Source organism: Oryzias latipes, chromosome 10 (genome assembly GCF_053564925.1).
Source record: "Oryzias latipes strain Hd-rR chromosome 10, Olatipes_Hd-rR_3.1".
Taxonomy (NCBI): Eukaryota; Metazoa; Chordata; class Actinopteri; order Beloniformes; family Adrianichthyidae; genus Oryzias; species Oryzias latipes.
Window position 1 is genome coordinate 30,613,598 of NC_136246.1, and position 27,709 is coordinate 30,641,306.

At 42.5% G+C, this 27,709-nt stretch overlaps 1 protein-coding gene across 2 annotated transcripts in view; it reads right to left on the reverse strand.

The window, feature by feature from the left end:
• gpc3 (glypican 3) overlaps positions 1-27,709 on the reverse strand; it is a 154,414-nt gene that overhangs the window by 100,280 nt on the left and 26,425 nt on the right. The window lies entirely within an intron of this gene.

A 27,709-nucleotide genomic window follows, 5' to 3' on the forward strand; every position in this document is an offset into this window, starting at 1 on the left:
TCTATGACAAAAGGCGAGTCAGGAGTGAGTTGCAGGACTTCTCTGCGAGGTCTCATCAGGTTTCATTAAGTAGATGTGGGTCGATAATTCACCCCGAACACCTCTGACAGTCCAGAGAGACGACGAGGCAGCTGACAGAAATCCATACTTATCCGCCCACGAGAGCCCAAAATAAACACTATTCTGATATGTTTGTTTTACACGCTGCCAATGAATCTGTTTTTACGGACACACAAAGCTTCAACCTGGACAAGAAGAGAAGAGACTTAGTTTTTTCAGTCAAAACTTTAATTACCACATATAGTCATGTGAGGATTGTGCATGGGCTGCAGTGGTTAGCAAAATGATGCTTCATAGGTTAATTGGTGATTGTCCCTAGGTGTGTTCAGGTGTGACTGGTAATCTGAACAATGTGTATCCCACCATCACGAGACAATAGATGAGTTGGCTCTGGCAGCTCCATGACCCCAAAAGGGATTCAGCAGAATTTGAGGATGGATGGATTGTGCACTTTAGTTTGCGTTTTTCTGGGAAATGTATTGGTTTCGGTAAAATCCCTTTGGTTTACACCCACACCCGCTAGCTTACAGCTCCTCGCAACCCCAACCTAACATTACCGATTGGGGCAACATAAATGGTGAGCAAATCATGAGCTACCCCGCCGAACAGTTTTGATCCAGATTTCCATAAAAAATAAAGACGTAGTTGTCTATGCATCAGAATAGAGAGGAGCAGGGAGCTTGTGGCCTGCTGTTGTAGCTTCCAGGCCACACCTAGAAGCTTTCTCCAACGGCATTTTTGGTGTTTTTCTCCTGATTCACAACGATATGACTAAAATAAAATTCTCAGAAATGCAACTTTGAGCATAATTGTCATGAAATATGTCCTCCATCATGAGAAATCCATATTCCAGGCTTCCGCGTTCAAAATTCTTCATCAAGAACATGTTAAAAACACAGAAAAATAGGATTTTTATTGGAATGGGTCTTTAACAGCCCTCAGCATTGAATTAGTGTCTGGTTTTCGGTTGATTCTTGTCGGATTATCTAACAGGCGTGGCACTAAACTGAAATAACAGGGAGCAGGACAACTGACCAAAGCAGGAAGACTATCGTTGAACACAGATCAGTTCAAATCCTAATATCAGAATGTAGAACACAGAATTAAATCAAAACAAATCCTGACAATCAATTCATTTTGAAATAGGTAAAATGGTATTACTAATCCACAGTAAATTAGTGAAGAAAAAACTGTTTACATCTGTTGCAGCTACACCAACCGTCTGTGAGTTGGCATCGTGACGCAGCGCTTTGTTTTCCTGCCGTATCACGCAGCCATGAAAACTAATCCCTGCCTTTTTGGTCAATAACAATATATTATAGTCTATTAAAGGTATAAGTTTACGTTTCAAGGTTAAAATGAGAAAATATGTTGGATTATTCCACAAGTGGTGCCATTAAGGCAGGCAGTTATTTCTGTCCACATCAACACTGATGCTTCAGTTTAAAATTCTTAAATGCTAATGTACAAATCAGAAACTCTATTTTTATTAGTTTCTTTGCTCTGCAGGTAGTTTTCTCACAGGATTCAAACTACTATTGGATTTCTGTGGGGAAAAAAGAAGCAATTTTGTCTTTAATGCGCAACAAAGCATCAACTTTGTTTTATCGAAGCTTAATGGTCTTCAGAATATCAAACAGCTTTTCTACTTTAGATTTTGTGTTGGATAGATTTTGATGTGATCAAAATATTTTCCGTAACCCTTTTGAGGCCGGAGCTTTGGCTGCAGTGCTTATACTCCTTTGACTCTTCATCATCATCAACGTAATTCCAGGAGCTTGGCGCTGTTATACAACACTTTACAGGCGTGAAGTGATTACTCAATCAACGTAAATCAGCCGAGTCTGTCGTTATGCACTATACTTTAGGAATTTATGGCATATCAGAACACACGGGAAGCCGCTTTTTCCGTGTTCGAATCAGCTGATTCACGTTGATAGAGTGACGGTCAAAGAGTTACAGTATGTCAAGGCTTTTGTTATATAGGTGTCACCTGCCACATCTCTGGTATGAAAGGGTGAATTTTTCCCTTAAAAGTCAAAAGTATAAAACTGTAAAAAAAAAATTGAACGACAACTTCAGACTCACGAGGGCGGTTTGTGAAAGTCAAGGTTGGAATGCTCTGATTTCTATGATACTGTAAGAGTCTCTCATAAAATGTGGTGAGGAAGACTTTTGTTCTTGTTCTCATAGCTATCACAGAGAGAACAGGGTAAAAGAAAAGGTCCTTGCAGGGTAAGAACCTGATTTCTTTTTCTGGATTCAGTAGCTCACATACCAAAGAATTGTGGGCACCCCTGGTGTAAAATAAATCACATAGGAGGTCCAAATGGATGTCCTTTTCCTTGTAAGTTTTTAAAATAAGGAGCAATCTTATTGTGGCAGATGGAGTACCACTGTGTGCTCCAGCGTCTCACCTGCAGAGGGCTTATAACAGTAGCCTCTCTCTGGCAGTGTGAGAGCTAGCATCAACCCGCTGTTTTTGGGTTGGACTGGCCGAGCGCAGCCTCAGGCTCTCCAGCGCCACAGCTGTTTAAGCCGAGTCCACCCTCAAACGGCACTCAGCACAGTGATTACTTTGCTGATTGGAGCCTCAGAAGCTGATCAGCACGGTATGGTGAGCCCGGCTGTCTCCGTTTACGCCACTCGAGGGACTCCTGTTGGTTTTCCTCCATAAGCTGCATGCATACCACCATTTTGTGTCGTGTTTTAGGGGTCTGTGTTTTTGCCGCCACTTTGCTTGACGCTATGGTTTGCACCACTGCTTAGGCGTCACCCTCTTGCAGCCGCTGTGGTGCAGCTGGCCGCCGTTTGGACTTATAAGCCACCCGGTCGCACACTGGAACTGTGTGAAGATTGTGTGCAGGCTCTGCCATAACCAATCTTTAGTGGTTTTAGCGTTTGTGTGTCTTTTAAAGATTTTATTTTTGCATGTTTGCCCGTTACTTGTCTCAGCTTCCGGTGTCTGACAGGCCAGCATCCACTTCAGTTTTTAGTTTTACGGTGGCACAGCTTGGCAGCAAGTAAGAAAAAACCATGATGCTACATTTTCAAAATATTTTACATTCTTAAAAAAAAGAAAAGTTCAGTTATCTGGACCATAAACGTTTGCATTGCACATTTGTGTCTGTTTGGGAATTAAAAAGGAGGCATTAAAAGATTTCCCCCTCCGACGTTTAGTGGCATCATTATTGAACCAGCGCATTGTGGTATTTCAGTAATTGCATATTCCAGCCGTCCACACGCCGTTTTTCTGTTCACGGCTGGAAATCTTTTATCTTTTTTCCAACTGAAAAATCTCATCAGACCGAGTCAAGGTTACCCACGTCACCATGGGGCGAGTCAAGTGGCGCCGAACAGAATCAGATGGAGCCTCTCTTTTGATGAACTGATGGGTTTTATCGCCGTACTGTAGTTTTAGATAAATGTGACTGGAATGTAGTTAGTTAGGCGACTTCAAAGAGACGCTTTGAAATGGGGCCATGGAAATGCCAAAGCGCTGGTGGAGTGTGCGTCTGTCCTTTAAAGTCGACTCCTGGCTTCCTGGCAGCGTGTTAATGATGAAGACATGAAATATTTAAGTGAGTGGAGTTGCTCAGCATCTGTCGGCCTCACCCTTTCGCTCCGCCGGATGTCTGTCCGTTTGCTCGCCATCACCTCGCCCCTTGTGCTCTTTTTTTATATACATCTGCAGTGTCCGAGCAGACAGCTGGCTTTATCTGCATGTGTAGTTATTTTCATTGGCTTTTATCCAGAACAGTCTCTTCCCGCCACCTGTTGGCCTCTGGCTCCTGTCTTAGGTGCTGGTAATTAGGCCCACAGCCGCATGGAGAGCAAGGAGACGAGCTCATTGACTCATATCCCTGCAGAGGAGGAAGAAACTTCTCCTCTTTAGCCTTTTCTACATGCAATCCAGCCTGCTTTCCTGTGGGCGGCCGTGCAGAGCGAGCGCAGTGTCGCAGCGGTTAAAAGAGAGCCACAGGCGAAGAGACAGCCGCCATCCGTCAGACTACAGCTCAGTGTCGTATATTTCATTTCTCTGTGTTCCTCGCTCCAACGTCTCACAGAGAGCCTCAAAGCAGCTGCGTCTCTGCTGTCAATTCGAACCGCGTACTCCCTCAAATGACACTGTCAGGCAAAGTCCTCCCCGCTGCGAAAACGGCAGCAGCAGCCACCGATTATGTGTTATTCACAAGGAAATGTGTTCATTCAATTTGCTTCTCTTATTTATTTTTTTTAACACTTTTCAATTCTGCACAAAGAAGCTCAAAGAACACCCCCCCCCCCAGAGGAAATGGTCAACAGGAGAGATTCCTTCACAGAATATTGGCACAAAGAAACTAAAATAGTAAAAAAGTAATTTCCGAACACGCTTTGTCTTGTCCTTTCATGTCAGTACATTCCCAAGGCCTTCTTTTTTATTTTTTTATTTTCTTTGCTGCTTTCTGCCAGATGAACTGAGGAAACACAAAGTGTGATTTGGAAAGGGAAAAAAAAGGCTTTGGTCTCGGTGGTCAACAACATAAAGCTCCTCTCCTTTGGGCCCCTTTGTTTGGAGGAATTCAGTGGATCCATTTGATCTGCAAAAACATATCTACAGAAACACAGAAACTTCCAAGAGTTTCTGGTTAATTAAGTAACAGATCTGTTGTTTTGATCTGTTAATTATTGTTCCTGTGTTCATTTATTTTTAATGCAGACCTGCAGGCTAATCATGCAAAAGCAGAATTACACCTTGTTATACTAATCTGTTTAGGTGTTGTGAATTAGGCAGCTTTGGACTGCCTGCAGAGCTTCTTAAATTGGATGATAAAAACCTGCAGTTTTAGACCTGATTACTTCTGACTTTTGGTGGGGAAAAAAACTTTAAATTCACATTTTTGACTGGTTAATGAACCATCTGATTAGAGTAGACCAGGTGTCCTCAAGACTTTACAAACCTGGTAAAATAACAATTTTAAATTCATCTTAGTATTGTGTTTTTGAGCTTTATCTCTGTGTTTATCTATGATAAGCACGGAGCTGATCTCCTAGCAACAGTAAATGGTTTTAAGACCAATCAGGTGAAATTGAATAATTTCCCACAGCACACCTGACCATCTCTCACTAGTGTACCGTGGCACACTGGTTGAAAAATCACTGATCTGGAGTATGTGCCTTAAATTCATACAATCACTGTTTTTCTCTGAAATCACAACAGAAATTTTCCACAAACCCTCTCAGCACCAGATCCATCTCCTTTCCTTTCTACGGCTGCTGCAGACCACACACACACACACACAAACAAACCCCCACCCCACTTGATCATTAGCAGGGTGCACTTGTCTAATTTTTACCCTCTTAACCTAACGAGGGCATTTGTATTCCTGCTGGCGCGCTGCAACAGGATCCAGCCACCAGCGCACCCGTGGGTCTTGTCAGCAGTTTGCCCTGAAATGTCGTGGTTAAACCCAACACCTCTCGTGGGGGTTTCATCAGGCTTTGGACGTTTCCAGCTGCACACACACGTTGGGCCATCTCTGCACACTGCCCTCCTGAAAAATGCATGATGGGAGTGCTGCCACTTCCTCGCCAGATGGAGGTCAGAGTCAGTCTTATTTCTTCTCACCTGAGTTGGGGAGATTTTTTTTTTTTTTAATGCTCTAATGATGATCTGTTTCGGTATAAAAATACTCCCACTTAGAGAGTGTTCATGATTTCCTCTGCTGAATTTGAGGGGCATAAGTCTTTGTAAATGCTTCTTTCTTTTTACAATAAATGTATTCACGCTTACCGAGGCTCTGTAACGATTTTGTCAACACTCAATTGCTTTTATGGTTGAATCCAGTGAACGTGGAGATAAAATTGAATCTGTAATTATTGATATGAGACTTTAGGTGCTTTCATGATATATTCTTGTGGATCAAGTTACCTGTAAAGCTCACAACAACAAAAATTAGGGCTACAGAAACATCAAATGTCATGAAATTCAGATATTTTTTTAAACCCTTTGATAAAAGGGTTTCAACTGCACTGCGCTGTTGTTTGTTCTTTAACAGTTGCTTTTGTCTGTGTATTTTTACTTAGTTATTTTTGTTTACATTTAATTTACTTTGTCATAGGGTATCTATAATGTTGCTTTATAATGTTACTTATCTATAATCTTGTTCTGAAGGTCACTTTATCCTGTGGGTATGCCAATTCTTTTGCTGTTTGTATTTCTGAATGTCTTTTTTTGCTGCTGAAGATAAGAGAATTTCCCCATTGTGGGATGAATAAAGTTTTTCATTCATTCATTCATTCATCTTCTTGACCGTTTTTCCCTTTCGGGGTCACGGGGTTGCCGGAGCCTATCCCGGCCACTTGGGCGTAGGCAAGGGATGCCCTGGACAGGTCGCCAGTCTGTCGCAGGGTAGAATATCCTCAATCACACGTCCATTCACTCTCACACTCACACCTATGGACAATTTAGAGTTGCCAATCAACCTATGTAGCATGTTTTTGGACAGTGGGAGGAAGCCGGAGATCCCGGAGAAAACCCACGCATGCACGGGGAGAACATGCAAACTCCACACAGAAAGGTCCCCCATTGATGATCTGGTTCAGGTCCCCCAGCCGGGACTTGAACCAAGGGCCTTCTTGCTGTGAGGCAAGAGCGCTAACCACTGCGCCACCGTGTCGCCCATGAATGAATGAATGAATAAAGTTTATCTAATCTAAATCCACAAAATCAATATATTTTCTTGTGAGATGTATGGCAACAATGAGTTGATAAAATTGGTGATTTAGTAGGTTTTTGCCAAGAAAAAAAAAGTTAGTTTTAGATGCAAAAATATTGTTCTCTGGGGGAAAAAAGCCTAGACGGTGGGTAACACTGTCACAAATTATATCCACACATTTTTAAGGTGTGACTGTATTATAAAGAATTATCAACTAATTTCGGTTTCTTTCAATACAGCAAGTCTTCTTCCTCTTTCGGCTTTTCCCATCAGGGGTCGCCACAGCGAACAAGTCGCATGGTAAACTTGGCAATGTTTTACGCCGGATGCCCTTCCTGACGCAACCTTCTCAAACCCGGCTTGGAACCGGCACAGAGGTGGAGAAGGGAATAGGGAGCAACACGGAGTCGAACCCTGGTTTCACGAACGGAAGGCGCCACAAACCAGCACGAGCTAAAATGAATAAAAGTAAAATGAATAAAAGATCAGTTCTTCCCACCATAATGTTTTAAAAATTTTCAAAACTTTTCTCAGATTTCATCCATTTCATGGATTCAGCCTTTCTAAAATAAGCAGCGCTTACATACTGCCCCTAGTGGAATGGTGATGAACTGCAGGACAGAAACATGGATTAAGTTAATTGGGTTTTCAAGAAAAGTTTGGATTATGCTAAAGAGATACATCTCATATAATGTGCACATGTATAATATGATACGATTGTTTTTTACATGCTTAAATTGGGTGAAAAACATGTAGACAACCAGCTAATTTTAATGTCCTTTGACAATGGCAAACCTTTTTTTTGTTCCATGGTCTGCTTCAAAAAGCATGATGTTTCAATCCAATCCGTTTTTGTTTGTTTTTTGTTCAACTTTTGGTACATCCCATCAGGGGTGGCCAAAGCATGTCAACTTTCACTGAAAGGGTTAACTACCCCTGACCCTTTTTGCTTGCTGTTACTTATTGCTTATTATCTCCAAATAAAAAGTCCTAGTAAAAGATGACTTGAGATGTTGCATCTCAGTTGCAAGTTACTATTCAGTTTTGGTAACAAGAAGACCAAAGATTTCCAACATCAAGCAAAACTTTATAGAGGAAAGGGAAACGGTGCCACAAAAGACATGAAGAAAAACCTGCAGCAGCTCAGGCCCTTCAACCTCTTTTTTTTAAGTTATTGCAAAGTATTACACACAAATATGGACAAACAGGCCTTTTACTGCATGTTTCTGAGGGTTAAACAGGTTCGGGAAGCCGCTTTTCCTCAAACGGAACGACAGCAGGAGGTTGACACCAGGGAAAGACTCTGCTGTTTCAGGGGAGCTCTCTGCTAACACCTGTGACAAATCCTGCTCCTCTGGGTGGTGCAGAGCCTCCAGATAACAGGAGGAGGAAAAAAGGAGACAAGCAAAAAAAGAAAAGTTGACCTGAAAGTCTAAATCCCTTCCATTCTGTTTATTCATGCCTTTGTCTCCGGGCTGAAACCTCCCCAACGACAAGCCTTTATTCAAAAGATCCACAGACAAGAGACGGATATGAGGATCGATAAACGCTTGACCTTTTATGATACCTATCTCTTACATGTATAGAAAAGAAAGAGCCACATGGCAGCAGCTTTTCACAGAGGCTGAAAACAGGAGGAACCCTCAGCCAGCCTTAAAAGATAAGCACAAAAAAAGCTTCATTTTTCTTAGGCGAGACAACAGAAGATATTTCCCACCAATGATTTTTAAATTGATATATTTTGATTCCAAATCAAACAAACCTATATAATGTCTATGAGGTGGGAGGGATTTACAGCATGTTCATGCAAAATGAGAATGATTCACATCAGAGTCTCTGAAAGTTCGATTATGGGTCTGAAATCAGCTAAATAGTCCCACAAAGTCACAAAGTGGGTAACGTTAACGATGCTTCCAGTTGGCATTGAACTCATTGACTGTATACAAGAACTGGACCGAGCGAGTGTGACGTCACGTATGGTTTACTTCTGGCTACAACCAAATGAAGTCAATACAGCTGCCAAAGCGATATGGATGTTGGAGCCCTACACATCATCAGTGAGCAGTGATTGGTCCAAGTTGGTCTGAGTCAATGTTTCTATGGCAACCACCCTCGCCAATCAGGAGTGAGCGTGTTGAAAGTGCCAACCCGTACCAGTCGAGGGCCAGCAGGCACCACTACTTTTGATTGGTCAATGTATAACGTAAAATAACTTGCAATACAGACAAATTATCTTGATAAAAAGTAAAATGTTAAATAGCAAAGCTAGAATGGTTATTTTGACAAATATAACAACTGGCTAGTAGCTGTTTATTTCTCACTAGAAGTCTATGGGATTTTGGCTTCTTGGAGCCAGCAGGTACTTCCTGTTTGGAATGCCAGAAGGGAGGAGTCACTCATTGACTGCAAACGTCCTTGACAGCAGTTATTTTAAATATAAAATACATCTTCTAAACAGTCCAAACTAAGCGTTAAGCATGCTTGCTGAAGATGAAACCAAATGACTGTTACAGTAATTTACAGTAACAGTTACAGTTTACAGTGACAGTAAGTTACCTCTAGCTACAAACGACTCCAGCTAATGGTGATGCTATATACTTATATAGCGCTTTTCTACCTACAAGGCCCAAAGCGCTTTACAATCACACACACATTCACACACTGGAGGTGGCTCCGCTGCCAAACACAGTCGCCTGCCTACCACCAGAGGCAAGGTGGGGTTCAGTGTCTTGCCCAAGGGCACTTCAACTCATGGGCGTGCAAGGCAGTAATCGAACCTGCAGATCTTACGATCATGGGTCGACCGCCCTACCGCTACACCATGGCCGCCCAGCAAGACTCCAGCTGCAGTAGATTCCAGCTGCAGCAGACTCCAGCTGCAGTAGACTCCAGCTGCAGTAGACTCCAGCTACAGCAGACTCCAGCTGCAGCAGACTCCAGCTGCAGCAGACTCCAGCTGCAGCAGACTCCAGCTGCAGTAGACTCCAGCTGCAGTAGACTCCAGCTACAGCAGACTCCAGCTGCAGTAGACTCCAGCTGCAGCAGACTCCAGCTGCAGCAGACTCCAGCTGCAGCAGACTCCAGCTGCAGCAGACTCCAGCTGCAGTAGACTCCAGCTACAGTAGACTCCAGCTACAGTAGACTCCAGCTGCAGTAGACTCCAGCTGCAGTAGACTCCAGCTGCAGCAGACTCCAGCTGCAGCAGACTCCAGCTGCAGCAGACTCCAGCTGCAGTAGACTCCAGCTGCAGCAGACTCCAGCTGCAGCAGACTCCAGCTGCAGTAGACTCCAGCTGCAGTAGACTCCAGCTACAGCAGACTCCAGCTGCAGTAGACTCCAGCTGCAGCAGACTCCAGCTGCAGTAGACTCCAGCTGCAGCAGACTCCAGCTGCAGCAGACTCCAGCTGCAGTAGACTCCAGCTGCAGTAGACTCCAGCTGCAGTAGACTCCAGCTGCAGCAGACTCCAGCTGCAGTAGACTCCAGCTGCAGTAGACTCCAGCTGCAGTAGACTCCAGCTGCAGTAGACTCCAGCTGCAGTAGACTCCAGCTGCAGTAGACTCCAGCTACAGCAGACTCCAGCTGCAGCAGACTCCAGCTGCAGCAGACTCCAGCTGCAGTAGACTCCAGCTGCAGTAGACTCCAGCTACAGTAGACTCCAGCTGCAGTAGACTCCAGCTGCAGCAGACTCCAGCTGCAGTAGACTCCAGCTGCAGTAGACTCCAGCTGCAGTAGACTCCAGCTGCAGTAGACTCCAGCTTTTAGATGTGCTTTTTTAGATGTGAACACATATGAAAACAACTGCAGACATGAAAAAATGAATAATTATTTTCAACAATAGCCTTCAGTTTTCTTTGATGTTTCTGTCCGATCGAGATTTACAAACTCTAATTAATGAGTTGACTTGCAGCTCAAAGAAGCTGAGTTTACTCTTTTCTTAGAAAGTTCCAATTAGTGAGATTGCCATAATTTCAGTCACAGTGTGTACTCAGTTCTTTGTCAACAACCATTACTCTGGCAAGTCTAGTAAGTAAAAAAAAAAAACAGAAATTAAATCAAAATATCCCTTCACCTAAAAATATTTGGGTTAATATAAAAAAACTGTTTTCTTGTGATTCTTTAAGCAAAGACTCCCAGACTTCCCCCTTCCTGGCCACTTCCTCCAGCTCCTCTGAAGCAACCATGAGGTGTTCCTGCCACCCGAGAGACCTAGTCTGTTCAGGTCTTCCTGGGGTCTCTGCCCATGTGGGACCTGTATGGAACACCTCCCAAGAGGCTCATCCAAGGAGGCATCCAGAGCCTCCTCAACTGGCTCCTCTCGATGTAGAGGAGCAGCGGCTCTACTCCAAAACAACTATATGTTTTACATATAAATGAGACGTTGAGCAGCCATCAGGTAAAACGAAGAGGAGCACATGGATTAAAAAAGGGTGTGGTCACGGACAGCTGCAAGTCTGCAGCCGTATTTTGTTTCTGGAAACCAAATGAAACGGGCGTATCATCACAGAAGGGAGTGATTAAAGCTTCATGAACTCCTGAACTCTGTCTGACTTGAGAGCAGTGATGTGCAGCACATTGGAGCGGCGAGGCTGACCGGGCTAAGCCCCTTTCTATCTTTGGACTGAAGTGGACAAACGGGCCTTTGAGTCGGATCACTCGGCAACCAGATGTGACACAAAAACAAAACAGAGTCATGACCCATCAGGATAAATCCTCATTGAAAGGAGTTGATCGTGCACAGGGTTTCAGATGATAAAAAATGATAGCCACTGAGGAGGCTGAGAGGTGTGGAGTATAGAAATGTTCTGGGTGGGCGAAGGTCAGGGTGGAGCAGCCATGAGTCCTGTAGAGCTGGGGAAATGACATGAGGAGTGAGGGACGGGGTGACCCTTTCAGCTCCTCTGCGGCGAGCTCTTCGGGGGGGCCCTGGAGCATGTTGGGTTAAGTAAACGGCTGCAGAGACGAGAGCCCCTCAAATATTAATGGGTGTCGATCCCCTCCGCCCGCCGTGCTCCAGCTCCCTGAAGTGGAGCTCGGCGTTGAAGCTGCATCAAACCTGACAGGGGAGGGGAGCAGCCAGCGCAGGGAACCCTCAAATTGACACTCAACCCCCCTGGTGGCTCATTATCATCAGTGCAGGAAAACATTTCAGACAAATGAAAATGTACCAAACTGAAACCCCTCCCTGCACTCCTCATCTGTCTGTGCCATCGCACAAAGATGGATTGTAAATGAAAGGGTGCTCAATCTTACTGGATCGATGCTAACAAGTTCTAAGTTAGCTGTGGCGCGGTCTCGCCTGTCTGGATTTACCTCCCACTCATCCGTCTCAGGAGGAGACGAACAGCAAACTGACCACTTAATGCTCCAAGAAGTCCAGCTAATGAGCTGCAATTAACTGCTTTTTCAGGCTTTGTTCCAGATATACTAAAAAGCGTACGTCGCTGATGAGGGGGCTGGTAAATGAATGAGATCCTGCGCCCCTCTACCCTCTTTGATCGACCCACCACTCGCCAACACCCACCCCATCACCTCTCCTCTGACAGGGAGAGCAAGGGATTTGGCCGAGGAGCAGTAATGGAGCTTGTCGGAAAAGCACCGAGCTTCACACCACTTAGCCTTCTCTTCCAGGCAGCGCGGGGCCTCGGAAGAGTTTCCCACTGATGAGGCTCCGCTGGGATTCGGCGAGGCCTCCATACCCACCCAAACATTTCTCCTCACATCAGTCACGCCGGGCGAGCAGGGAAGCGAAAGGCGTCTGCCTCCATCCACCTCCCCATCTGTCTATCATTAGGCTGTTCGGTCCTGATGTTCCTTGGAGCTCCTGCGCCTCCTCACACACCAAGAGTGGTGCTTCCTCACTGACTCCAGGGGTTGACCTGCTTCCTGTTGTCTACAGCAATCCCTATCCTTGAGGGTGGATGCCCTGTACGTTTTTCCGATGCATCCCCTGCAACAACTACTGCAGATTACATGCATCAGGTGGCAGCTAACAGGAGCTGGTGAAAACCGAAGGGATGATGGAAAATGAAAGCAGACAAGTCAGAAGCAAATTTTCTGAGGAACTACGGCCAGAAACTATGTCTTAGAAAACGACCACAGGCAACATTTATATTTTACATCAGATCAAAAGATGATTTGGAGTGGGACCTTAAGGTTATGTTCCTTTTTAATAAACAAACAAAAAAACTAAAGTTTATAATCACATATGCTGATGACTTGATTCTAATTACAGACTTAGTTCTAATTTATAACAATGTTGGACTCCTAATGAAGAATCCCACACTGCATTGCGGAATCCTAAGCAGTTATTTATTTCATGCATGAATATTTCTAAGGCTGAAAAGCCTTAGTTTCTACTAAAACTGCCCTCTTCGTCCATGTACTTTTCTGTAATATTGGGCTAAGAAGCATTTGGATTTTTGTAAATTTGCTGATTTTTGGTATCAAAAAAACAGCAGGTTTTGATTTTCTGCAGTGGTCAGTGATCTGCACCTGACCCCCGCACTGAAAAGTGTGCAGCGATTTAGATATTGTGCTGACTGCAAATTTTAGTAAAACTTTTTTTTAAACCTAGAACTTTTACAGTCCAGTGTAATACAAATAAGATATGAAACTGTTTTCAGAAAGCAGAACCACAGGTTTGGAGGTAATTTGAACAGGTATGCCTGCTGAGACGTCATCTGCGTGTAAAAAAAAAAATCTTAGTTGGGTCTGACGAACTAGGGTGCTGCTTTTCTTACTGAAAATCTCTTTGGTCCAGAAATAACAGTAACTCAAGAACAAATAGGAAGTCATCAGCGTTCAAACTTTAATGTGTTTGTGGATTATTTCTCTTACTGTTCTTTTTTGGAATGCTAAAGCAACTTTTTGACTTCCTCTAGGCTGTCAGAGGGTTCTTTCCTTTGACGAAGAGCTGCTTTTTGATGAAAATCTAGTGATTTTTCTTGGTTTAGCAAGTTAATTTGATTTGATTAAGCTGAAAAAAATGGTTAGCATCTTTTGTGTTTAGCTTGCTTACACAATGAGAAAGTTGCGTTATTCAATAAAGACACGAGGCAAAAACTATTTATAGGTAATGATTTCATGAGCTAAATTAACATTCCCAAACGAAAGAAAGAATTTATAAATATCTTCAAAATGTGATATGATGCTGTATGAATGAAGTGGCAGCACTGACATTGTTGGTCTATAGTTTTATCTTTACTTTTTTTGTTCCTTATTTAAAATCTGCCTTCCGTGTTGTTTCATCATTTAACCGAACCATTTATTTGACCATTTAAATCACTAAAGTTTGATAAATACATAAAAAAATATTGATAGATGCTTAAAAGAAGAATAAACGTGTATCATTGATTTATATAAGTTGATCCCTTAAAAGTGTAAGACTCAAAACATTCCTGTTTAGCTTTGTATAAAACTGAAGGATCCTCATCGTCACCTTTTAATTTTCATTTCTCTTTCATTTCTTTTAAAGTAAATTTAATAATGATCAGGTGTGTTTTTTATCTTAGCACTGTTATCTATTGTGATTTTAATGCATTTTCCTGTTTTGTGAAGCACTTCAAATACGAATTATGCTTTACAAATAAACTTGCCTTGCCTTAAACCTGAGGATCAACCCTTGTGCCATGATTTGGTCATTACGGCTGAGTACATGTTGCATAAGCTTTTAAATATTTAGTGGGTGAGATGTAAAAAGGCAGCTCTCTGAACTGTACAGTAATGCTTGTGGGCAGGCCGGTGAGGTCAAGTGAATGGAGCTGGAGGTGGAGCTAGAATTCATTAAAACACATCAATGGGTGGCTTCTCATCACTCCATCCCTCCCATAACTAGTCTATTGAAAGAACCGATCATACAAAGATGCAAAATGAATCATGTTCACGGGTTTTAGACATGTGATCCATCCTGCATTTCATCACAGCAAAAGACGCCTTTCATCAACGCAGAACCCTTGAGCATCAATGCTGGAGCAGGTCTGCTGTGGCAAAAAAACGCTGAATGTTGCACACAAAGACGGAAACTGACAGACACGTTGAGGTCATGCAGAGGTCGAATTTTGCAGAGCACGGCTCAAAAACTTCCAGACTTAAAAAGGGGGTTCATTTGAAAAGGCAACTTTTGGAGCCTCAACCTCAAGGTTTTCCGCTGTGCCAAATCTCCTACTTCTTTCTTTTTTTTAAAAAACATCAGACTTGATATCGGAGAAAATAATAAATCAACTATTACTTTTTTAACTTTAGTTATGGTTTTTAAAGAACAAAATGATTTGGGATTTGGAAGGAAATGCTGCTCCAGGGACTTGCCAATCAAACCTTTGATGAACTCATCATTTGTAAGCATACAGACCTCAGTGAAGACGGTTTGCTCTAAAATCAGAGATCCTTACTGTGCCCACACAGGTGAGTTTGACTCAAAGTTTGGCTCATTTAGCTGAGAGTAATCGTTCGCTTTTGTGCTAAATCAAGTGTACTAAGTCAAGGCCATCATTGACTATATATGAGAACTGGACTGAGTGATCCCTCCCCCTGGCGTTCCAAAAAGGAAGTACCCGCTGGTTCCAAGAAGTCAAAATCCCATAGCCTCCTATTCAGAAAAAAACAGCTATTTAGTCAGAATTATTTGTCAGAATAATCATTCTAGCTCTTTTTTTTAACATGTTCTTGCAAATCTTCATTCTTTTTTATAACATTAATTCTTCATCGCACATTATTCAAGATATAAACTGGACAACCAGAAGCCTCAGTAAAAGTATACGGTCTTGCGCTGAATGTTTGAAACGTTTGATAGTTTTCATGCAGCCGTTCTCAAGTAGTAGAGGTGTGGACTTCTAACAAGCTCACTCCTGATTAGCGAGAGGGATTGCCATAGAAAACACTGCTTACTGACAACGCCTAGCTCCAACACGGCGGCGTCCTTTCCTGAAAAATGGTGACTGAATTGACTTACTACTTTCACACTGCAGGGCTTAATGCTCAATTCCGATTTTTTGAAAAAATTCAATTTGCAAGGCCGTTCACATTTCCAATTAAATGCGAACTTTTGTGATCTCCTGTGTGACCGTGAAATTACCCAGAATTGACCCGCATGCGCAGAAGAGTACTCAACGGTGAACGACGTCACTCGTTGTTTGTGGAAGTAGCTAACGTTAACAATGGATGTCAACAACAGTGTTGTCAACAGCGGAGTTCTTTTTGTATTATTACATTTATTTTCATAAAGGAGCCAGCACAATTACAATCTTCTCATTTTAAGAAGGCATTGGAGCCAGGATCGTCTGTACCCACTGTTGTGGAATGGGGATGTGTTTGTGCTGGGGCTGCGTGCATGTGTGTAAGAAAGAGGAGAAGAGCGTGTGCAGCGCAGGACGGAGTGAGGGGGGCGCGGAAGTGTGTTGGGGGCGCGCATTCATGTTGTGTCTTGTGGAGGAAAGAGAACGGTAATAAATCAGAATCAGAATCAGAGATACTTTATTGATCCCACACGTGGGAAATTTGTTTGTCACCATAGCAACTGACAGCAGAGGGGGAAAAAGACTTAGAATTAAGTTAAAAAAAAAAAACAAGAACAAGAAAATGTAGCATAAATACAGACATCAAGGTATTATAATTTAAAAAGCTATTTACAGAACAGTGCAAGTAGAAAGATGTGCAAAAGAAATGTGCAAAATAGAAAACAACTAAATAAATAGGTAATAAAAGATGTGCAAAGGTTATCTTTTGCATTGTGTGTTGTTCCTCTTCTTCCACTTTCGGCTTCTCCCATCAGGGGTCGCCACAGCGAACAAGTCGCATGGTAGATTTGGCAATGTTTTACGCCGGATGCCCTTCCTGACGCAACCTTCTCAAGCTGGGCTTGGAACCGGCAGAGGTAGAGAAGGGAACAGGGAGCAGCCCGGAGTCGAACCCGGGTTTCACGGACGGAAGGCGCCGCAAACCAGCACGAGCTAAACCGGCTCCCCTTTTTCCACCTGTTGTTGTACAGGGTTATTGCATTGGGTATGAATGACTTTTGGTACCGGGCAGTTTTGGAGCGGAGCTGTCTGAGCCTCCTAGAGAAGCAGCTCTGCTGTTTGTTTATAAGAGGGTGGAGTAGCTAAAAGAAGGTTTCCCCCAGAATAAATGCTATTGACTCTTTATTTACCCGTTCTGGAGAATTTAAGGGTCCGAACGGGGAAGTGAACCCCAAAGGAAGATCCGCCTTCTGTCCCCCGCGCTTCTGACCACGGTCGGAAAGGGAAAAAAAAGTCATCGCGGGAAAGGTTCAACACCACGCTCGGCCATTTCGCTGGAAATGTTTTCAAAAACCGCCCGGTTGAGACAAGAGCCTTCCCTTCCACTGATTGGTCTCAGCAGCATCGTCCGCCATGGTTGATGTTTATGTTGTCGTTCCCGCCTACTGCAACGCAGAATTATGACATTTGTAGCGTATCGATGACGTACGGGTCGGATACATGTGGCCTGGCCGTTCAGACGGAGGTCGCATTTCAAAAGATTGGATATGTATCGGATTCAGGACCACATACCCAAGTGGCCTGGGTCGCTGGTTTGAAGAGATCGGATCTGTGTCGTTCAGACTGTCATGAAAAGATCAGATAAGGGTCACATAGGGGCAAAAAAATATATATTGGAATTGGGTTGTTTCAGCCTGCAGTGTGAACGTAGCCTTAGTTGGAGCTGGAAGTAAACCATTTTCTTATTGGTGACGTACACTCCTGGTCTACTTCTCACATACAGTCAATGACTACAACCCTCTTTGGGCATGTCCAACTGGGCAAACCCAGGAAACCCTGGAGAGGTTATATTTTTCGGTTGCCATGGGAACACCTTAGTATCCTCTCAGAAAAACATGGAAAGGCAAGCAAAAAAGTCTTTGCTGAGATTCCTGCACTCACAACCCTGAACTCTGGAAAAGCATGAAGGGATGGATGGATGGACGGATGGATGGACGGACGGACGAACAGACGGAAGTCCATAACAGCGCAACTTCCACCACTTTCCCCGTTAAAAAAGGGATAAGAGGTTAAAGAAAAAAGAGACAAAAACCCTGACTTACTTAAACTTAACGAAAACACATTTTCATTTTACAGATTCAAATTTCAAATTAATTTATTTCTATAGCACCATTCATTCAAAAACAAAACAAAAACAGCTCAAGGTGCTGTACATAAAAACAAACATGAACGCTGAAAACACCAATCCCCATTCATGCAATAAATTAATAAAATAAGCCCCGCACAATAAAATACACAAAAACAAACACAAGTAAAAGAGAAATGACTAAAGTACAAAGCTAAAGAAGAGAGAACCCAGAAAGCGCCGTCTGCCCTGTCCTCCTGTTGGCCGAGGTGTCAGCATAGACACAAACACCCCAGCTAAGGCTGAGAAAACACTATTCTAACTTGGCTAAAAGACATGAAACAAATACATATGGCTTCACAGGCTTTCCCCCGCTAATTGAACAAATCAGTTGTATGAAAATATAAAATCAGCTATAAAACCCAATAGCTGATTGCTAAACTAAAATAAACAGACTAAACTAAACTGGGCATCCATAACCCCTCAGACCCCCCATCTCTAGCCAGAATCTAATCCTTTTTGTCATCCTGCTTGATAAACAACATGCAAGTTGGTGTCGTTTGCATGATTTACAATTCTAAAATAATACTATATTGTTTTATTATGTATTATACAGATTTTATTGTAATCACACAATTTATAGAAACAGACCTTAACGAATTTAATGCACCTTAAAACATGTTTTTAAAAGGCCAAAATCAAACACAAAATTAGTAGCTATAAAACTGAATGATATTAAAAGCAACAGTGGCTCCTTTTTTGCTTATTCCAAATAACAAAAGGACATTTATGAACTAAAAAATGTCTGGCTCCTGCTCTTTCATCTGACAGCACTACTCAGAAAACATTAGGGTAACTCAAAGAGCAGAACTGAAATTCATTTTAAGAGTCCATTTCAAAACCAGAGCTGTGCAAAGGAAAATAAATCCTGAAGAGATTAATTGATGTTGCAAAGGAAGTGTGGTCCTCAAGCTGCAGAAGTATACTTTTTTACTTTGTTTACCTTCATATTAAATTAGTATAGAAAAATATACAGACATTGTGAGTAAACTGGGCCTCAGAAACAAGTCAAAAATTCTTATTTCGGTCAGACAACTCATGAAAATTTTTTTCCATATTTCTTTTAGTTTGACATAAGTCTCCGTTCAGATACATAAAACAAAGATCTCCGTAGAAAACTTTGGGTATTAAACTACCCCTAACGGAGCTCACAGGTGGAAGCCGGGGAGGAGGGTGGGGTAGTGAACGCAGAGCTCGCGGAAATGGCAGAAGAGGGATGGGACCGCACACCTGGAACTTAAGTAGGACGCTAAACAGGTGAGTTGATTAGACTGAACCGCCCACGGGGAGGAGTAACCAGGTAAACGCTCTGCTGAGCTGCCTGCCTGAAATACTCCCAGGGTCGTTTTTCTTTTTTTTCTTTTTTCAATAGCAATAAAAATCTCTCAGTGGGGTAAAAAATAATTGCTTTACCAAGAATTCTTATTTTCAGAGAAGTTTTCTTAAACTAAGGTTATGCCCTATATATGCACTATATAGTGCGTTTGCCATGTTGTAGTGCTGTCCGAATCTACAATTCTCTGAAAAGTCTCTGCGAAAAACCAGTGTGCATCGATGCTCACCAGCGGATATAGACCACAATGCATTGCGTCTGAACAATTCTTGCGAGAAAAAATGCATTTAAATGTATTTTTTTTAAATAAACCAATGTTTTTATCTCCAGAAGACAGTGGATTCATAAATATTCATCGTTAAACACTCATATCCATTATATTTTAACTTTGTGAAATCGGTGATGTCATGTTTACCGTTTAAAAAAAAAAAAAAAAAAAAAAAAAAAAAGGAGGAGCAATTGTGGTGTCCATATTGCTTTTAAAATCCAGGACACTAAATAGTCCTGCTCTATAGTTTTTTAGGGAGCAGGGTGGGAATTCGGACACAGCCTAAGATTATTTCTCGCGAAGGGGGGTCTAAGGGCAGGGATGCCAGTATAGCTTAGTCAGTTTGTTAGTTCATTTTAGTATTTTTCTATTGAACTCTTTGTATTCGTGATCTTTTTGATTTCATGTTTTACTTCAAAGCCCATCGAGACGACTGTTGTTGTGATTTTGGGCTATACAAATAAAATTGAATTGAATTGAATTGAATTTCATTATTGAAAAACTTTATTGATAAGATTTATTTTTGCAAGACAGACATTTATTTGAAACAAGGATCTTTTTACTTACAAAGAGCTAATCTTCCTCTTATTTAAAAAAAAAATTACAGGACTTTTAAACTTTCCACATGACTGGATGATGGATTTCTCTGTGAAGACATTATTCAAGAAAGAGTCTGTATTTGTAGAAATATGAAGATGCTTTGGGATAATAGGCAATAGGAGTCAGAAAAGTAGCTTTCATTTGCATTGATTTTTGCAAACGGGGCAGCTCTGTTGGAGCGCAGCGTTGATGAGAGGCAGAACTGTGTCACAGGAGAGCCGAAGCAGAAACTCCCGGGATGTCGGAGGAGCTGGTCGGCTGTTCTAAGGCGGCACATTAGCGCGGTAAACTAAGTGTACATGTCAGTGTGCTGCGTTAACTCTCCTCATAAAACAAAAGCTCCTTTTCTCAGCTGGAGCTAGGAGGAGCTGTCAGTCCCTTCAGCTCTGTTTGATGACAGCATTTCAAATAACACTTTGATCCTCGCTCCACACTGTTTGTTTTTCCTCCATGATGAAATTTAGCTGGAGAGGCGTGCAACAGGGCACATCATTAAAACGTGGATCAAACACACGGAGCCCGGTTCATCCCTCGAAACCACTCACAAGTGGTTTCTTTGTGAGGTCTGTTTAAGTAACACGACGGGGAAAGGTGGCGTTGGGGAACGCAAAGGCGCCATTTCCACGCTAATGAGACACAGCCGCGTTGACACTTAAGCAAAGTGGAAACCCGGGAGAATGACTGAATCATGTGGAAGATGTGAATGTTTGTCTAAGCCAACAAGTTCCTGCTTTGGAGTAAAAAAAAAAAGTAAATAAAACTTACTACTAGGTTCAATCAGCTGAGATACAAAAACAAAAGCTGGTTCTGAACAAAAAAACCTTTTTACTCCTTTTCTTTTCTTTTATTTAAATTCAGAAAACCCTCAATAGGTTCTCCAACGTTAATATAAACATAGGCTGATGCTTCTTAGTCTCAATAGAGAAATGAGGCTTTGTAAAGAAATAAAGAAATAAAAAGTAATGGTGGCAATTAATGAAATGAATTGCCCAAAGAGCAGTTCTGAAAGAGCCAGCTCATTTCTATCTGCGGTGATAATTCCCCGTCTTGAAGACTCCCAGAGTCGCAGCAGAAACATTATGCAAATGTCCGCCCCATGGGGCGCGCGCTCGCTGACACAGTATCAGCAAAGAGACAGCTGCCACGTTTCTGGGCTTAAGTGTGGCAGAATCAAAAGACCGAGGCGCGATAAAAAGGTACGGTGAGGCGAAGGAGACAACGGGAGCACTTTAAACAGGATTCCAGCCCTGTTGGGAGACGGGATGCTGAGGCGTCCCGCCGAGCAGGACCGCCTGGCAGCCGACGCAAAGCCTGCAGGGATAAGATGGACCGTTTGGGAATCCAAACAAAGAGAAACAAAGCTGGTAGGATGAAACTAAAGTTGGTCTTGGTTAATAAAAAAGGTGTTCAGGGGATAAAGTGCGATCGTTTCAACAGCTCTCACGCAACGGAGCACAACACACACCTGGCCCACGATGCCAAGAGTATTTTAAGCTCAAGTTCCTGGACGAGTACTGCAAGCCCCACATTTTTCAGAGAGGAGCGGCAAAAAGAAACAATTTCTTTGTGTTCTCAATGAAACAAGAGCTGTTCCGGTTCATGATGAATGGAGCTTAAACTGTAGCACAGGAAAAGTTACAACAACTTTATGAAAAAAAAAACAATTCTTCACTTTAGAAATACAAATTAAAAATGGGCCTGTTTGTTGTAAACAGCATGCCTGAGCCTTTTTCCAGGTAGAAAGACAGATAACATTGACAGATAAATGCTGAAAGAAAGCAACCGTTTTATTTTCCCTTCCTGTCCTCCAAGCCTCAAGAGTTTCTTTTGGATCTCGCCAGGATTTTCTAAAGACTCACATCCCTTGACATAAAGCTGAAACAAGAATTACATAAGAATAAGCTCTGACTTCTTTAGCCATAATGGAAAAGGCAGATCTTTGTTTATCCTCACCATTCTGGTCTCCATGGTTACCATTCTGCTCTACTCTACATCATGAAGCTTTTTCTGATCTGTATGGCATCTGTTTTCTGAAAAGTGATGGACAATTTCCTGTGAACTCTGTCCAGAAACAGGTTTAACTCTCTCAAGTCCTGCTCAAAAGTCACTCAGAGAAACAGGCAAAAACTTTTAGGCGAGTGTGAAAAAAATGCTGCAAACACAAAAGGCATTCAGAAATAACAATGTTGATTGTTTTATATTTAAATTAAAAACACAAAAGTTAGAGAATAAAAGAAAATTTTTAATCAATTCAATATTTGGTGTTAATGCCTTTTGACTTTCAAACCAGCATTAATTCTTTTAGAAACATTTATACAAAATCAGGGATTTTTTCGGATTATATTCAAGTGTTGATCGACCATATTAATAAATTGGAGCTATCCAGTCGTACTATTAATTAATGTGACTATTAATGTCACAGGTAGGTTGAACCCAGTCATAAAGAGAAACAGAAACTGCTGATTGGAGGCTCAAACTGGGTAAAGGCTTGGTCACAACTGCCCTTACGGGGGTATCCGGGCTGTCAGCAGGTGAAAGGTGGGCACATTTGAACGAGACATGCAGGGCATTTTAAGATCGTAGACCACTCGATTAGCATTAGGGGAAAACATTCATACACGTAAGGGGGAAAAGTAGGTGAGACGGGTTTTCATTCTTTCAACCCCCCAAATCCTTTGGACGGCACAAAGAGCCCGTTAGTGCTCTTTATACCACCCGCACCACCTAAACAATTATAGTTTAGTTTGTGTTGGCATACCGCAAACGTCTTACAGGTACTTTCGCATCACGTGCACACCCCTGCGGGCAGCATTTGCGTGCATTAGTAAGAAGCCAGTACTTGCACTTTAGTAACTGGAATGCTGCCGTAGGACTGTAGGTCAGCATCACCCGTCACGTCATTGGGAACCTCCAAACTCAAAGATGGTGTGATGTCACAAGAGCAAGGTCTGTATCAGGAAGGTCTCTGCCAGACAAAGGTTTCAAAGCAGACAGGTGTTTCCAGATGGTCAAAGTATTTTGAAGAAGAACAAAGAAATGTTGAGGATTGTAAACACAGTTGTTGACTAAGAGCAATAAAAGATATGTCAAGTTTATTAACCTTTGAAATCTGTGGATATCCATCAGTGCCATTAGGTCAGGACTGCCAGAATCCATTGAAAGCCAATTACACCCATATACTGTCTGGAGAACTCTGGTCTAAAGTGTCCTAAAGTTGAAGCCCAAAAAGATAAAAAGAAAAACTCTTAGTTAGCTATTAGTAGTTTAATTTTTTTATTTTTTTGTTTACTTTTTTTTCCGCGAAAGAAAAGTATTTTTTTGGTGCCCTTTTCCGACTTTGAGCCCCTGTCCCTCTAAAATCCTGTGCACGTTCCTGTCAGTGAAAAAAAGGCAACAGAAAACTAAAGTAAAGTCATATCCTCACTGTTTCAGTCACGTTTTTATGAAAGCAACTTTAAATGTCATAAATTAAGTATGTTTGGGGGATTTGTAGACATTTTTCATTTTATCTGTAAAACCACTGGATATCCAACAAAACGGAAGTATCTACATTCCCTGAAGTATCAACCAGATCTTTGTTGTAGTCCAGAAGTGGACTACAACAAATAAATCCGTTTTAACATCAAAAGACACGAGCGCAGCAGGTCTGCAGGCCTCCTCGGGAGTTCCGCTGCAGGGTCTGTTGCACCACGAGTGGCGTGGAGGATTTACTTTATCAACATGGACAACCTTCCTGAATGCATGACCACTAAACTGCTGGAAAAGTAAAGAGTGGAAACACAAGATAAAATCCAGCTGTTTGCTACCTTTGTGAGATCTGTTTTCAGTGCACTAAGACTCCAATCTATCAACCCGAAACGATGTTTTTGATGCAGTTTTACTTCAGACTGGAAGCTGCCCCTCTGGACTTTGATCGTCAGCATGCATACAGCCTTTAAGTTATTTTCTATAACTTCTAAAGTCAAACCAGTCCAGCTTTGATGTGAGAAAACTTTAACCAGCATGAAACCCTCATTTGATGATTAGCGTGCTTCAAACTGGTTTATGTTGGGATGACAAAGGTTCTCAGAAGAGCTACATGTTCACCTGGAGATAGCTGATGTATATTTTGAAATTTACATATGAAAAAAATGATATTCTGAAAAAAAAATTAAAAGCAGAACCTATTTTCAATGTTTGAATCTAATCCATGACGTGACCTTTGTTATAGATGACACTCGTTCAAGGAAATCCACCCAAAATGCTGTCTTTGAAGGTTAACAGAGAATGGTCAGAAAAAGAGAAAATATTCAATGAGCAGCAGTTCTGTGGGCAGAAATGCCTTGTTGATGTCAGAGGAGAATGACCAGACTGGTTCCAGCTGATAGAAAGACAACAGGAACTCAAAGAAGCACTGGTTCCAACAGAGGTCTGCAGAAAAGCATCTCTGAACACACAACTGCAGCTACAGCAGCAGAAGACCACACAGGGTACCACACCTGTCAGCTAAGAACAGGAAACTGATTCTACAAGTCTCACAGACTCACCAAAACTGGACAATAGAAGATTGGAAAAATGTTGTCTTGTCTGATGAGTCTCCATTTCTGCTGCCACAGTCGGATGGTATAGGGTCAGAATTTGGCGTCAGCAACATGAAAGCATGGATCCATCCTGCCTTGTACCAACAGTTCAGGCTGGTGGAGGTGGTAAAATGGTGTGGGGGGTTTTTTCTTGGCACATTTGAGCCCCTCAGTACCAATGGAGCATGGTTCCAATGCCACAGCCTACCTATTTGACCACAGTGTACCCATCTACTGATGGCTACTTCCAGCAGGATAAGACGCCATGTCAGTGATCTCAGACTGGCTTCTTGAACACGACAATGAGTTCACTGGACTCAAACGGCCTCCACAGTCACCAGATCTCAACCCAACAGACCACCTTTGGGATGTGGTGGAACGGGAGATTGGCATCATGGATGTGCATCCGACAAACCTGCAGCAACTGCGTGATGCTGTCATGTCAATATGGAGCAAAATCTCTGAGGAATGTTTCCAGTACCTTGATTAATCTATGCCACCAAGGATTAAGGCAGTTCTGAAGGCAAAAGGGTGTCCAATCCGGGACTAGCAAAGAGTACCTTAATGAGTGAATCTATCCATCTATTGACCAAAAAAAAGAGGAAAATAAATGAAAAAATAATAATTGTATAAGCAGGTGCATGTTTTTTGCAGTGTTACATTTATTTGTACTCTATAGAAGACAACTGAAGAAGCTTCTTTTTTAGTATTTGGAGAAATCAAACCATCTCTGCTGCTGTTTAGACATCTGGACACCTGACCTGGACTAAAACCATAAGTGGACTAGAACCTTCTTCACTGGGCCTGACCGCCTCTCACTGGACATCCCACTGTTTGGCGGCAGGCTCAAGTTCATAATAGGAGGCAAAGATCGAGCAGTGATGGGGCAGAAGAAGATCGATGGTTCCTACAGAGATGTGAGTTTTTGTGATGCTGTTTTTTTCACATCCAGAGTATTAAATATTCTCTCTTTGTATAAGAACAGGGTTTATAATGAAGAGCCATCAGGGGAGGATCTAAAGAAATCACAATCAAGACTTTAATTCAGATATAAAATCCAACACAGTTCCCCTAAAGAAAAATAATTACTTCCACCATTTCTATTCAGGGCAGCGGTTCTTTCAGGCGTGCCTTTTCATCAGTTCGTCTGTTTAAAGTCATATTCTGTATGCTTCACACTGAATCGCTTTCCAACATCATCTTCTGAAGAAGAACAAGGTTTCATGGACTCGTGTTTGAGGTTCCTCCCTGACACAGATGCCGAAATTATAACTCGCTGCAGCAAAACACACTTTAGATCTCAATTCAGCGAGAAGCTGCATCCAAACATCTATTTTGTATTTGCCTCTGGTGATATGAGAGCATCTTTATAAACATCGAGATGGATACTGGAGGAAAATGAAAAGAGGGCAGCGTCACTGCCCCAGATTTGGTTGCTTTTGGTTCTGTGGGCCTACAGCTGATGTTTCTTCTTCATGGTTTCATAAGGACTCAGTCCTGAAAAAGACCCAGAAAAAAGTGATAGTCTTTATTTATGGGCGCAGAAGAAGCTTCAGAAGACAGACCGGCAGCATGCCGCTCTGAGTTACGCTGCTTTCTTACGCACCAATTTAAACAGCCTCCACAGAGCTTTAAAGACCCACACTTTTTTGGTGTTTTTAATGTGTTCTTGTGGCATTTTCCTCAAGAAAATTGCAATTTTTGTAATATTTCTTTATTCATTGAGAATCAGGAGCAGACGAAAAGTTTTAAGCAGTGACACACAATACAGACCAAAGGTTTGGACAAATGTATGGGAAGGTGTGTCCAAACTTGGTGCTGACGTCGGCGGGCCACAAGCTGACATCTGCCTCAAAACTGTACATAATATTTGCTCGCCATATTGAAAATAATGTTAAGGTTAGAGGTGTGGGGGGCTGTAAGCTACCAAGAGAGAGAGTGGGAAGGGATGATGGAAAATCAGCACAGGCTCACTCCGCACCAACAGTCCCACCCACAAATCTGGGGCAAACTTCTGATAAACTCCTGCCGCTCTGCAGAAACTATGTCCAAGGACACAGCACAGGTTGTTTTGGTTTTTAAGGCTAAAAAACACAAAATCGTGATTAAAAGACCACTGGGAACGCTTTTACAGTAGATCAAAAGATGATGAAGTCTGTGATTAAAAAAAGAAAAGAAAATCTCACTACTATATAACTAACAAGTGGTATATTTTGAGGGAAAACTAAATCCTACATTGATAGAAGACGATGTGGCTGGTATCTCTCATCACGGCTGGCAAACGACGCTCCAAAGAACCCTTCGGACTCAGCTAAACTGCCTCTCACACGTTATTAGATTAGCCCGGGGGCAACAAGTGAACAGCTTCAGACATGTCTCAGCAGGAAAACATCCAGCAGTCTTTACACTTATTGGATTATCGGAAGACAAAACAACTCGGAAAAAGATGAGCGGAGGATCGGAGCAGCGGTCTGCTCGGGTTGAATGCCTGGAGCACTTAGGGCTGATGGGACGGCTAACAGGGGAGCAGGAGCCGGGGAGGGAATGCAGAGAAGTTGGGGTTTGATTAGTAACCGCTGGGTGGAGGGGCAGCTCAGGCTCGCCAAGCTCAGGACCGTCCACTTCCTGCCACCTCTCATTTGGGCTGCTGCCATAACAAACGTCCATTCAGCATTATCCCAGACAAATGAGGGCAAACTCCTCCCAAGGTCAACCACAGCCACGGGGGGGCTACCATTCTAATTCCTTATACACTTACAGTAATTAAAACCCAACTAAGGAGGGGCAGGAGAAGCCGATGGAATTTTTAAGATTGCTAATGAGATGCTAATTTGCCGGCCCTCCAGGACAGAGGAACCAGGAAGTCAAGGACACAAAGAAAATGAGGAGTTTGTGAAATTGTGACGTGTCTTTGCAGGTGCTGCCCGACTCACCACAAATCATTTGACAGAAGAACCATTTCACGTTGCTTCTAGAGTTCAGAGTAAAGTGGAGAAAGCTCCCCTGCTATGCAGCAATGAGTCAATCCCCCTCACAGATAGCTCTCATGCTGCC